We start from the raw sequence: 12,816 nt of genomic DNA on the forward strand, positions 1-12,816 counted from the left end.
TAACACAAGGAGCTATTTATAACCACCTCTGCTGTCTGGTGCAATACACAGTTAACTCTTTACACACTCGCATAGTGGACAGCAGACAGTGCATGATGCAATCTCCAGCTCACATTGCAACACTATAACTCAATTACATTTAAACAACTCTATATGCAATCATTCCCACTTTAACAATCATGTCACCTTTCATCGGCTTTGAAAACCTTCCCTCAAATTGTTCAGCAGCAGCACTTTTTTGACATTGACTTAGAAACAGATCTAGTGCCTGCTGTACAGAAACCATGGAGATAGAGCGATATCTGAGTCACATGAACTGATTTTTAAAGAGGTTAGTTTCACGATGATCATCTGACTGAAGGAAGAGACTTCATAGGCGGCAGTGGTTGTATTTGATATTCCATTGCCCTAAATGCTAATGATAATAATAATAACAATAATAATAATAATAAAATATTATAATTGGGGCCGGGCTGTGGCGCAGCTGGCTAGTAACCAGCTGCAATAAATCACTACTGACCAAGAGGTCATGAGTTCGAAGCCCGGGTCGGGTTAAGCCTCCGACCATTAATAGCCCCGGCTTGCTGTTGACCTATGCAGCCCCGAAAGACAGTTGCACCTGTCAATTAGGGAAATTTAGGGACGCTTTATGCGGGAGGCTAATTTACAACACCATAAAACTGCCAGCAAAACACAAGGAATGGAATGAGGAAGTACAGCCACTACTGGACGGTGAAGCAACAGCTCCCCCTGTGGCTGGAATCGTGAAGCTGGAAAAATGTTTTAAAATGCCTCTGAGTCTGTCTAATGTATGTTGTTTGTCTGTTGGCATTGAATGTTTGCCATATATGTGTTCATTGTAATCCGCCCTGAGTCCCCTTCGGGGTGAGAAGGGCAGAATATAAATACTGTAAATAAATAAATAAATAAAAATAAAAAAAATCAGCTGATGACCCAAAATGCAGAATATGCAAGGAAGCTGATGAAACCATTGATCATATCCTCAGCCTTCAGTCATCATTGGAGTGGTTAAGCCCCCCCACCACGACAAGGTGGCACCGGACAATTTGGACAGAAAAACAAGAAAACTCATGACCATTCATCATTTACTGCACCCTCGCAGTGATGTTGACCGGCTATATCTACCTAGAAGATCAGGGGGCAGAGGACTCTTACAAGTAAAACAAGCAGTCGAAGAAGAACATGCCCTGGCAGAATATGTAAAGCAAAGTGAAGAAGTCAAAAATCAGAAACTCCTCAAAGTGCAGCAGACAAAAAAACCAGTACAAGAAAACCGCACTACAAACTAGAGCTGACAGCTGGCACAGCAAAACATTGCATGGAAAGTTCCTTGACAAAATTGAAGGAAAAGCTGACAAGAAGACCTGGCTCTGGCTCACGAATGGGACCCTGAAGAAGGAGACAGAAGGCCTGATCCTTGCAGCCCAGGAGCAAGACATCAGGACAAAGGCAATTAAGGCCAAGATCGAAAAATCAGCTGATGACCCAAAATGCAAACTGTGCAAGGAAGCCGACGAAACCATAGATCATATCCTCAGCTGCTGTAAGAAAATCGCACAGACAGACTACAAACAGAGGCACAACTATGTGGCCCAAATGATTCATTGGAACTTCTGCCTCAAGTGCCACCTCCCAGCAGCAAAGAACTGGTGGGATCACAAACCTGCAAAAGTCTTGGAAAATGAGCACGCAAAGATACTGTGGGACTTCCGAATCCAGACTGACAAAGTTCTGGAACACAACACACCAGACATCACAGTTGTGGAAAAGAAAAAGGTTTGGATCATTGATGTCGCCATCCCAGGTGACAGTTGCATTGACGAAAAACAACAGGAAAAACTCAGCCGCTATCAGGACCTCAAGATTGAACTTCAAAGGCTCTGGCAGAAACCAGTGCAAGTGGTCCCGGTGGTGATCGGCACATTGGGTGCCATCGCAAAAGATCTCAGCTGGAATTTGGAAACAATAGACATTGACAAAATTACGATCTGCCAACTGCAAAAGGCCACCCTGCTGGGATCTGCACGCATCATCCGAAAATACATCACACAGTCCTAGACACTTGGGAAGTGTTCAACTTGTGATTTTGTGATGCGAAATCCAGCATATCTATCTTGTTTGCTGTGTCATACAATAATAATAATAATAATAATAATAATAATAATAATCCAGTTCAAAGCAGATAATATAAGATTATAAATGGGTAATATAGCTGTGTGGAAGGGCCTTGAGTCTACACTGCCATATAATCCAGTTAAAACCAGATAATCTGTGGAAAAGGCCTAAGTGAGGCCTAAGTCTTCCTGTCCCCTTGGCTGAGTTGGTTTGCTAGGAGACCAAGTGGGCGGAGCTTAGCCTTCTAACTGGCAGCAATTGGATAAAAACTATTATTCCTCTCCCTGTAATTAGGACTTTATTTTTCTTTTCTTTTTGTTGTATCAACCTAGAGCCGTGGATGATGGGTTGTGTTGTCAAATTTCGAGGTTGGGGGGCCTGTAGTTTTGTTGTTTTGTCCGCTGCCCTGATGCCATCACTCTTTTATATATATATAGATGTAACATGGCATATTTTTGGTAACTTAAGGAGTGGATGAGGCTACCAACCACCCAGAAGATATGGAGAAGGAGCTCCTCTCCAGACCCAATTACTTCTGTTTAACCTCCCCATTGCCTCCAAAGGATCCCTTGATGCCAAAGAGGGGAAGGAGAAAACCGCCGGGTCCATAATGATGCTTCTTCTGCATCCAGTAGGACATAATTAGGCTGCATCAAAGGCGCTCTCACTCCAGTCCTTTTCTTCCTCAAGAAGGTTAAAATTCTAAGCATTTCTTTGAAGTGTAAGGAAGTTCAAAGAGGTTGGTTTTGTTTTTTTTCAAAGCTCTTTGGGCCTCTGCCTTTTCCGTAAGCCGCTTTGAGCCGGAGAGAAAGATCCTAATTAAAGCGGACAGCTTCGTAAGCCTTTGCCACCCAAAAGTGTCCATCTGAAAGGGACGGAGTTGCTTTTGTACTAGCTGGATGGAGATCTAGTGGGATCCTCTTGTGTTTGGGCTGAGAATCAGCTTTCACACATATGTGTCGGTTGCCCCATCTGAAAAATAAATGCATCTGAAAAAGGGATGCTTAAATCAAGGTGGATGGAGATTAGAGTTGGGATGGGAATTGCTCCCTTTGGATTACAGTCTATTACCGTCTACCTCCTTTAATTTTGGTCTGAAAAAATTAGATCCAGAAGTCAAAGTGAATTGACATCCTGAAGGGTGGCATTATTTATTTATTTATTTATTTAATCATTTATATCCCGCCCTTCTCACCCCGAAGGGGACTCAGAGCGGCTTACAAATTAAATTTACATACAATATTATATTATTAGCATAGCACAATACTGGCAATAAATTACTATATTGTACTATATCAATATATTGTAATATTATTAGTATTATTACATGTAATATATAATATACAAGCTGTGCCCACCCACGTGTTGCTGTGGCGAAGTATGGTGGTATGGGAAATAAAGTATCTTATATTACCTGCTTAGAACTGGATTATATGAGACCCCTTCTACACAGCTGGATAAAATCACCACCGAAGTGGATTATAAGGCAGTGTAGAGTCAAGATAATCCAGTTCAAAGCAGATAATACAAGATTATAAATGGGTAATATAGCTGTGTGGAAGGGCCTTGAGTCTACACTGCCATATAATCCAGTTAAAATCAGATAATTTTATAGGCCATGTGGAAGAGGCCTAAGTGAGGCCTAACTCTGCCTGTCCCCTGGGCTGAGTGGGTTGCTAGGAGACCAAGTGAGTGAAGCTTAGCCTTCTAACTGGCAGCAATTGGATAAAAACAATTATTCCTCTCCCTCTAATTAGGACTTTATTTTTCTTTTCTTTTTGTTGTATGAACGTAGAGGCATGGATGAGGGGTTGTGCTGCCAAGTTTAGTGTTTCTGGGATGTGTAGTTTTGTTGTTTTGCCCTAGGCTGAAATTTCATTACTCTTATATATATAGACAATAATTAATATTATTATATTGTATTATTAATACTATGTTGTTTTTCAAAATATTATAAATATTATATGTATATACATTATATTGGGCCCCTGGTAGTGGCACAGTGTGTTAAAGCGCTGAGTTGCTGAACTTGCAGACCGAAAGGTCCCAGGTTCAAATCCCGGGAGGGGAAATGAGCTCCCACTCTTAGCCCCAGCTCCTGCCAACCTAGCAGTTCGAAAACATGCCAATGTGAGTAGATCAATAGGTACCGCTCCGGCAGGAAGGTAACGGCGCTCCATGCAGTCATGCCGGACACATGACCTTGGAGGTGTCTACGGACAACACCGGCTCTTCGGCTTAGAAATGGAGATGAGCACCAACCCCCAGAGTGTGAGTAGATCAATAGGTACCGCTCTGGCGGGAAGGTAACGGCGCGCCATGCAGTCATGCCGGCCACATGACCTTGGAGACGTCTACAGACAACGCCGGCTCTTTGGCTTAGAAATGGAGATGAGCATCAACCGCCAGAGTCGGTCACGACTGGACTTAATGTCAGGGGAAAACCTTTACCTTTTATACAATATATTATAATACTATATATTATTGTAAATTATATTGTATATATGTACATGTGCATTCCATCACAATCTGTCACATAACTTAGAGGTAAATAAGATGTGCGCATACTGTGGTTTAAAAGCCTTTTGCTCCCCAAACAGTACCAAACTCAGGGCAGAGTATCCAGGAGAAGCAAGGTTTCATTCCACAAAGTGAACGATCAAAGCCTGCCAGAGTTAAATTCCTAGCAGCTTGCAAGGAATTTGAAGCCCACGCATCACACAATGACCAGCCAAAGCAAAAAGCCCAAGTCAGCAAGGCGAAGGAGTGGCATCAGCCTTAAATCACACTCAAAAACAACAGGAATTGAAGGGAATGTTGACTGTTCAAGCTACCAAAAAATCATCTAGAAATGTTGGATCCAAATGCTAATGAGGAAAGGTGTGTTTCCCAAAATAACATCTCTATACAGTACTCTTCAGTACAGGACTGGGAAGCCCTGGCCCTTGAGCTGTTGTTGCAGAAGATGAGATCCTATCTGAGATATGCTCAAAAAGCATCCAGAAATTGCAAATGTGTGCCCTCTTATTCCTTGGGCTCTGCTGTTCTGACATTCCGCCAAATAAGGATGGGGAATTATTACGAAGGAGGCAGGACGAGTCATCCCAGATGGTGTTTTTCTAGAGAAGGCCATGGATCCCTTCCCTTTCTTTCCCTGCTGTTCACTTGTTGGGACTCCATTCTTCTGCTTCCCTCTAAACCGATAGTAGAAACAGGATTGATTTGTTTCCTATATCCCTCCTATTCTCACTATCGTTCCCTTTTCCTTATTTAGATTATAAGCTAGAAGGCAAGCAACCGTCACATTAATTAACTACCCGTAAGCCTCCCTGGGAGTCCTTTTTGTCGGTGGGAGTGGAATAAATCCTCCAAATAATATATTAATTTGTTCATGTTGAGTTTTTTAACTACCCTGTTTCCCCTAAAATAAGACATCCCCAAAAAATAAGACCTAGCAGAGGTTTTGCTAAATTGCTAAATATAAGGCCTCCCCTGAAAGTACGACCTAGCAAAGTTTTTGTTTGGAAGCATGCCCGGCGCCCGCCAAACAAAACACCAGAACACATGGAAATAATGGTAATAATATATTAAAATGTTATATTATTTATATTTATACAGTAGTAACAAGAAATTTGTGACAGGAATCATAGTTTGTCTGGTTTGGTTATGTTGGTTTGTGATGACAACTACTGTACAGTATATAATAAAGGTTCATTTTTTTGTTCAACAATAAATGTGAATTCTTCTTCGTGGAAAAATAAGACATCCCCTAAAAATAAGACCTAGCACATCTTTGGGAGCAAAAAATAATATAAGACACTGTCTTATTTTCGGTGAAACACGGTAAGAGGAAATTGGCCACTTCTGACTTCTGTGAGAAACTGACTTCTCATTGCTTTTAAACATTTTTTTTAATGTTTACAGTAAAGATAAAGGTTTTCGCCCTGAGTCCCTATGGGTGAGAAGGGCGGGATATAAGTATTGTAATAAATAAATAAATTTCCCCTGACATTAAGTCTAGTTGTGTCAGACTCTGAGGATTGGTGCTCTTCTCCATTTCTAAGCCGAAGAGCCAGCGTTGTCCGTAGACACCTCCAAGGTCATGTGGCCATTGGCATGACTGCATGGAGTGCATTACCTTCCTATTGATCTACTCACGTTTGCATGTTTTCGAGCTGCTAGGTTGGCAGAAGCTGGGGCTAACAGCAGGAGCTCACCCCACTCTCCAGATCTGAACCACTGACTGGTCAGCAAGTTCAGCTGGGGGCTCCTGGTAATGTTTACAGTTTACAGTTATGTTTACAGTTAATGTTGTTTAATTTGTATCTGCATCCTGGTGGAAACACCCTATTATTCCTAATTATTAACAACATGCAAAGCCTCTAGCACATTATTCTGAGGAGGGTAGGACGGTCGAGGGGAGTAGGGAAGGAAAGCCTGTAATTGCGTTAATCTGCACTGTCGCAAGACATGTAATTAATATGACATAAGAACAGAAAGCATGTCGGGTAATAATGGGGCACAATTGGGATTCAGTGCATCTTTGGTCTATACGGCAAAACACTTGTGTTTATGCTCTTTGTCGAATTAGCAACATGGAATAAATTAGCACCTGCCAATGCGCAGGCAAACAGTGCCTCCCAGTTCCTGGGAGTCTGTTGCCTCCAAAAGCAAAAAAAGGAAAAGTTGTGAGCCATCTGTGCATTTAAGTATATTTGTTTCCGAGGAACGCTTTTACCCTGCCTTTCTGCCAAAGGATCTGTCTGATCTTGGAGGGCTGAAGTTTGCCCATGCCTGCCTTAAGGGGATAAAAAGGTCCCAATTGAATGCTTTCTTTGACCAAGTCCATGTCCTAGGAGCTGTCCAAGGTCCTGTAAGCCATCCCTGCCTTGAATGCAACTTCCAGCATGATGTCCTACCAGTATGCAATTTTAGAGTTGGTTAAAGACACTGGGAGATCATCCAAGTGTAAACATCGTGTGTGATTTTAGGCAAGTCACACTCACTCAGCCTCAGAAAGGCAAAGGAATCTCACCAAACAAACCCAAATGGCAGGAAGCAGCCATGCTTTGAAGCTGCAAGGCTATTCAATGCTAATCAAGGTGGCCAATTGCAACAGTCACATTTGCCTCAAACAGACAAGAATTCTTTCTCCCATCATGGACATTCTACCTCACTTTCCTCATTTCCAACAGACCTCACAACCTCTGAGAATACCTGCCATAGATGTGGACAAAACTTCTGGAACATGACCATACAGTCTGGAAAACTCACAGCAACCCAGTGATTCCAGCCATGAAGGTCTTCTACAACACAAACCCTAGGTTCCAGCAGACCTCATAACCTCTGAGGATTTTTTTTTCGAGTTGCTTCTGGAGTGAGAGAATTGGCCGTCTGCAAGGACGTTGCCCAGGGGACGCCTGGATGTTTTGATGTTTTACCATCCTTGTGGGAGGCTTCTCTCATGTCCCCGCATGGAGCTGGAGCTGATAGAGGGAGCTCATCGCACTCTCCCCGGGTGGGATTTGAACCTGACAACGTTCAGGTCAGCAACCCAACCTTCAAGTCACAAGGCTTTTATCCCCTAGGGCACCGGAGGCTCCACCTCTGAGGATGCCTGCCATAGATGTGGGCAAAACATCAGAAGAGAATGCTTCGGGAACATGGTCATACAGCCCGGAAAACAGAAAGCAGGAAACCATGAAAATGAACAAAACCTGTCTACCAGTATTAAAAAACTAAAATCAGGACAGTAAATGAAGAACAACAGGGGAATTCCAGACATGAATCAATCAGGAGCAGCTAACACCTCCCAACAAAGGATTCACTCAGGCAGTAAGCAGCCTGACCTTGAAGATGAAAGGCCCAACAAAGGATTCCCCAGGTATCCCCTCGGGCTGTGGCGCAGCCTGGAGAGCAGCTGCAATGAATCACTGCAATGAATCACTCTGACCAGGAGGTCATGAGTTCGAGGCCCGCTCGGAGGCTATGTTTGTCTGTCTTTGTTCTATGTTAAAAGGCATTGAATGTTTGCCTATATGTGTAATGTGATTTGCCCTGAGTCCCCTTCGGGGTGAGAAGGGCGGAATATAAATGCTGTAAATAAATAAATAAATAAATAGTAAGCAGCCAGGCTTTGAAGCTGCAAGACCATTCAATGCTAATCAAGCTGGCCAATTGCAACATTAACAGACAAGAGTGAGTGGACAAAGCATGAGGAAGAACGGATCTGATTTTATGTTTGAAATGTATATTTTTAATTCATAATGTATTTTCATAATTTTAACTGTTTTATGTGCTGTTTTATATTGGTTTGTATGGGCATCTAATTGTTGCCACTGTTGTAAGCCGCCCTTCGGGTGAGAAGGGCGGGATAAAAATGTGAGAAATAAATAAATTAATTAATTTCTCCCACCCTTGACATTATTTCAGATATATAAACCCCACTTGCCTAGTTTCCAACAGACCTCACAACCTCTGAGAATACCTGCCAACTTCTGGAATATGACCATACAGTCTGGAAAACTTACAGCAACCCAGTGATTCCGACCATGAAAGTCTTCGACAACACAAACCCAATGAATCAACAGAAATGGCTTGAAACGCAATGACAGGAGCCACACACATGTCCATTGCCATCATTATAAACAGAAGGAACCTGCAATATCTTTGCTGGAACCTGTCGCTGTGGAGCAACAGCAGGCAATGGCAAACAGCTTCGCTCTTGGGGTTCGGCCCTCCCAGGTGAGACGCTGGGACGCGGAAGAGACAGGCTATTAATAGGCTCCATACGGTTCTTGCTGATGTGTTTTCGCTGGTTTATTTAAGGGAAGCTGGGAGAATATTCTTCCAGAAAGAGTCTAATTCAATTCTCGGAGGCCTATCCTAGCCTGTGTTTTGGGGATGAGCTTAAAAAACAAGCTAGGAGAGGCTGCAGCGATTTGCTTTTGCCTGAGCCAACTGGGAAGGGCCAGTAAATTTAATGATTAGCCCCTAGGCCATATCACAGTACCAAACCAAACAAAAAGGCTTGATAAAACATGATTACACACCATATAGTAAGTAAAGCAAAGCACTTATAATAATAAAGTAAATAAATATGATAAACTGAATATATACATCATGTTTCCGTATCATCCTTAAAATTTACCCCGATCAGCCCCACATATGTAGTTCCCAGACGTATTGCTTTGCTTAAAAACAGGGCTGTTTATATGGTTTGTTTTTTTTGGGTCTTGTATATTTGGAACATAGATCCAGTAGAGTCTCACATATCCAACATAAACGAGCCGGCAGAATGTTGGATAAGCGAATATGTTGGATAATAAGGGATTCAGGAAAAGCCAATTAAACATCAAATTAGGTAATGATTTTACAAATTAAGCACCAAAACATCATGTTATACAACAAATTTGACAGAAAAAGTAGTCCAATATGCAGTAATGCTATGTTGTAATTACTGTACTGTATTTACAAATTTAGCACCAAAATATCACAATGAATTTAAAACATTGACTACAAAAACATTGACTAGTAAAAGGCAGACTGCGTTGGATAATCCAGAACACTGGATAAGCGAATGTTGGATAAGTGAGATTCTACTGTAATATGAAACAATTACTGTGGTAATCTAGTCCAACCCAATTCTGCCATTGGACGATACAATCCAAGCACTCCCAAAAGATGGCCAGCCAGCCTCTCAATAATAATAATAATAATAATAATAATAATAATAAGAAGAAGAAGAAGAAGAAGAAGAAGAAGAAGAAGAATATCATACAATCCTAAGGTTAGGAGACACCCCTAAGGATCATCCAGTTCAACTTCCTTTTACCATGCAGGACGACACAAACCAAGCACTCCTGACAGATGGAGTTCTCACCAACACCACCAGACAACACCACAGCAACGCGTGGCCGGGCACAGCTAGTTTACATGTATAAAAAATTAACAATAACATAATACTTCATGTATCTTATTTTGTTCCGATGTACTAAATGATTAATATGTTGTTCCGATGTACTAAGTGATTAATAAAGTCTGTCCTTGCCAAGCTGGGGTAATAGGAAGGAATGCGGAAATCAGGATGCCATTGTCCCTGTTAGCCACCCAAAGCAGTCTATGAATATTTGAAAACTAGGCTTGGAGAAATCAGAGAGAAGCCCAAAGTCAGCCTCCCTCTTGTGAATGCTACCCGTTTTCCTCTTCTTTGCTGTCTCTGCTCCATTGAACTTCCCCATTTTCTTTCCCTTTCCTCTGATCAGCCCTTCACTTCAATGGCTGACAGAGGATTCCCCAAAGACTCCCAAGACGTCAAGGGAGGAGAAGGCTTTTCCTCCCGGTCTCAGCCTTTCATTTGTAGCCGTGATGAAAGAATCAAGATGGGAAGTTTCAGAGAAGAGCGGGAAGGACTGCAGGCTCCCTCCAGGCCAAAGTAACGCAGGGACGCAAAACATCTCCAAGATGAAAACACAGACACCCCAACACTCTGCTTTCAAGCCTTTCGGATAAGAGATGCTCAACCTGTATGAAAAATGGTGCCAAGTAAAGTGGGCTAAGGATATTGGACATACTACTCAATGGGAAGAAATCTGGAATAAAAAATTAAAATACACTGCAGCTATAGAGATTCAAGAAAACTGCTACAAGATGGTTGTTGTATGTCTTTTGGGCTGTGTGGCCATGTTCCAGAAGTATTCTCTCCTGACGTTTCGCCCACATCTATGGCAGGCATCCTCATAGGTTGTGAGGTATGGATAAACTAAATAAGGAAAGGAAAGAATATATATCTGTGTAGAGTCCAGGGTGTGGCAAGAGTCCTTTGTCACTGGGAAGCCAGCATTAATGGTTCAGTTAATCACCCTAATTAGCATTAGCATACCTCACAACCTCTGAGGATGCCTGCCATAGATGTGGGCGAAACGTCAGGAGAGAATGCTTCTGGAACATGGCCACACAGCCCGAAAGACATACAACAACCTAGCATTGGAAAGGTTTTTGTCTCTTGCTACAAGATGTTTTTTTAGATGATACTACACCCCTACCAAATTAGCTAATTGTAGCAAACATATTTCGAACAAATGCTGGAAGTGCAATAAGGAATTAGGAACCTTCTCCCACCAATGGTGGAAATGTAAAAAAATTAAAGAATATTGGAATAATATACACAAAGCAACACAAAAAATAATACAAATAAAATTCCCCCTAGTGCCTGAAACATATCTGATGGGCATATCAAATGTAGAATTGAACAAAAATCAAGATAGGGTTGTTGTATGTCTTTCGGGCTGTGTGGCCATGTTCCAGAAGTATTCTCTCCTGACATTTCACCCACATCTATGGCAGGCATCCTCAGAGGTTGTGAGGTCTGTAGGTCCGTTGACGCAGGGACTACGAATACACAACACTCACGGGCACTTACTTTGTGATGCATTCATAACTCTGACATAGGATTCCAGCCAGCCTTCCCATATACATATACCTCACCATATACCTTCCCATATACATTACCCTTTACCTTAACTACCACCAATTCCTCAATACTTTATTGCCCATACCACCATACTTCGTCACAGCAACGCATGGCCAGGCACAGCTAGTATATTATATATTAATAATAATATTACAGTATAGTGGTATAGTGCAATATAGTAATATATAATGCTAGTATTGTGCTATGCTAGTTATACAGTAGAGTCTCACTTATCCAACACTCGCTTATACAAGGTTCTGGATTATCCAAGGCATTTTTGTAGTCAATGTTTTCAATATATCGTGATATCGACTCTACTGTACTTTGGGCCCCTTCCACACAGTTGTATAAAATCTCACATTACCTGTTTCCAACTGGATTATATATCAGTGTGGACTCAGATAACCCGGTTGTGGATTACAGTAGAGTTTCACTTATCCAATACATGCTTATCCAAGGTTCTGGATTATCCAATGCATTTTTGCAGTCAATGTTTTCAATATCTCGTGATATTTTGCTGCTAAATTTGTAAATACGGTAATTACAACATAACATTCCTGTGCATTGAACTACTTTTTCTGTCAAATTTGTTGTATAACATGATGTTTGGTGCTTAATTTGTATAATCATTACCTAATTTGATGTTTAATCGGCTTTTCCTGAATCCCTTCTTATTATCCAACATATTCACTTATCCAACGTTCTGCCGGCCTGTTTATGTTGGATAATTTGTAAAATCATAACCTAATTGGATGTATAATAGGCTTTTCCTTAATCCATCCTTATTATCCAAGATATTCGCTTATCCAAGCTTCTGCCGGCCCATTTAGCTTGGATAAGTGAGACTCTACTGTACTTTTTCTGTCAAATTTGTTGTATAACATGATGTTTTGGTGCTTAATTTGTAAAATCATAACCTAATTGGATGTTTAATAGGCTTTTCCTTAATCCCTCCTTATTATCCAAGATATTTATCCAAGGTTCTGCCGGCCCATTTAGCTTGGATAAGTGAGACTCTACTGTACTTTGGGCCCCTTCCACACAGCTGTATTAAAATCTCCCATTACCTGTTTCCAACTGGATTATATAGCAGTGTGGACTCAGATAACCCGGTTGTGGATTACAGTAGAGTCTCGCTTATCCAACGTAAACGGGCTGGCAGAACGTTGGATAAGCGAATATCTTGGATAATAAGGAGGGATTAAGTA

At 41.6% G+C, this 12,816-nt stretch overlaps 1 long non-coding RNA gene across 2 annotated transcripts in view; it reads right to left on the reverse strand.

Moving 5' to 3' along the window:
- LOC134294532 (uncharacterized) overlaps positions 1-12,816 on the reverse strand; it is a 56,311-nt gene that overhangs the window by 42,042 nt on the left and 1,453 nt on the right. The gene's annotated exons all lie outside the window — the stretch shown is intronic.

Source organism: Anolis carolinensis, unplaced genomic scaffold (genome assembly GCF_035594765.1).
Source record: "Anolis carolinensis isolate JA03-04 unplaced genomic scaffold, rAnoCar3.1.pri scaffold_15, whole genome shotgun sequence".
NCBI classification, from domain to species: Eukaryota; Metazoa; Chordata; class Lepidosauria; order Squamata; family Dactyloidae; genus Anolis; species Anolis carolinensis.